We start from the raw sequence: 1,955 nt of genomic DNA on the forward strand, positions 1-1,955 counted from the left end.
CTTTGATGACGTTACAACACGCTGTCTTATCAACGGCCATAACGGTTATGTTGCACAAGACCAAGGATGGGAAGTAGTCCTAGTAAAACCAGAATGCATGACTTGTTTCTGGACGTATGAATTACGTGTCTTTATTGCCTTTATGTTTATATATATTAATTGAGATTGATGTTTACATGATTAAATGTTTCCAACATGTTAAGCAATCAAACTTGTTAAGACTTGATTAATTGAAATAGGTTTCATATAGACAATTGACCACCCAAGTTGACCGGTGATTCACGAACGTTAAAACTTGTAAAAAACTATATGATGACATATATATGGTTATATATATAGTTAACATGATATTATGATAAGTAAACATATCATTAATTATATTAACAATGAACTACATATGTAAAAACAAGACTACTAACTTAATGATTTTGAAACGAGACATATATGTAACGTTTATCGTTGTAACGACATTTAATGTATATATATCATATTAAGAGATATTCGTACATCATAATATCATGATAATATAATAATTTAAAATCTCTTTTGTTATTATAAACATTGGGTTAACAACATTTAACAAGATCGTTAACCTAAAGGTTTCAAAACAACACTTACATGTAACGACTAACGATGACTTAACGACTCAGTTAAAATGTATATACATGTAGTGTTTTAATATGTATTTATACACTTTTGAAAGACTTCAATACACTTATCAAAATACTTCTACTTAACAAAAATGCTTACAATTACATCCTCGTTCAGTTTCATCAACAATTCTACTCGTATGCACCCGTATTCGTACTCGTACAATACACAGCTTTTAGATGTATGTACTATTGGTATATACACTCCAATGATCAGCTCTTAGCAGCCCATGTGAGTCACCTAACACATGTGGGAACCATCATTTGGCAACTAGCATGAAATATCTCATAAGATTACAAAAATATGAGTAATCATTCATGACTTATTTACATGAAAACAAAATTACATATCCTTTATATCTAATCCATACACCAACGACCAAAAACACCTACAAACACTTTCATTCTTCAATTTTCTTCATCTAATTGAACTCTCTCAAGTTCTATCTTCAAGTTCTAAGTGTTCTTCATAAATTCCAAAAGTTCTAGTTTCATAAAATCAAGAATACTTTCAAGTTTGCTAGCTCACTTCCAATCTTGTAAGGTGATCATCCAACCTCAAGAAATCTTTGTTTCTTACAGTAGGTTATCATTCTAATACAAGGTAATAATCATATTCAAACTTTGGTTCAATTTCTATAACTATAACAATCTTATTTCAAGTGATGATCTTACTTGAACTTGTTTTCGTGTCATGATTTTGCTTCAAGAACTTTGAGCCATCCAAGGATCCATTGAAGCTAGATCCATTTTTCTCTTTTCCAGTAGGTTCATCCAAGGAACTTAAGGTAGTAATGATGTTCATAACATCATTCGATTCATACATATAAAGCTATCTTATTCGAAGGTTTAAACTTGTAATCACTAGAACATAGTTTAGTTAATTCTAAACTTGTTCGCAAACAAAAGTTAATCCTTCTAACTTGACTTTTAAAATCAACTAAACACATGTTCTATATCTATATGATATGCTAACTTAATGATTTAAAACCTGGAAACACGAAAAACACCGTAAAACCGGATTTACGCCGTCGTAGTAACACCGCGGGCTGTTTTGGGTTAGTTAATTAAAAACTATGATAAACTTTGATTTAAAAGTTGTTATTCTGAGAAAATGATTTTTATTATGAACATGAAACTATATCCAAAAATTATGGTTAAACTCAAAGTGGAAGTATGTTTTCTAAAATGGTCATCTAGACGTCGTTCTTTCGACTGAAATGACTACCTTTACAAAAACAACTTGTAACTTATTTTTCCGACTAGAAACCTATACTTTTTTTGTTTAGATTCATAAAATAGAGT

The sequence above is a fragment of the Rutidosis leptorrhynchoides genome, chromosome 1 (genome assembly GCF_046630445.1).
Source record: "Rutidosis leptorrhynchoides isolate AG116_Rl617_1_P2 chromosome 1, CSIRO_AGI_Rlap_v1, whole genome shotgun sequence".
NCBI classification, from domain to species: domain Eukaryota; kingdom Viridiplantae; phylum Streptophyta; class Magnoliopsida; order Asterales; family Asteraceae; genus Rutidosis; species Rutidosis leptorrhynchoides.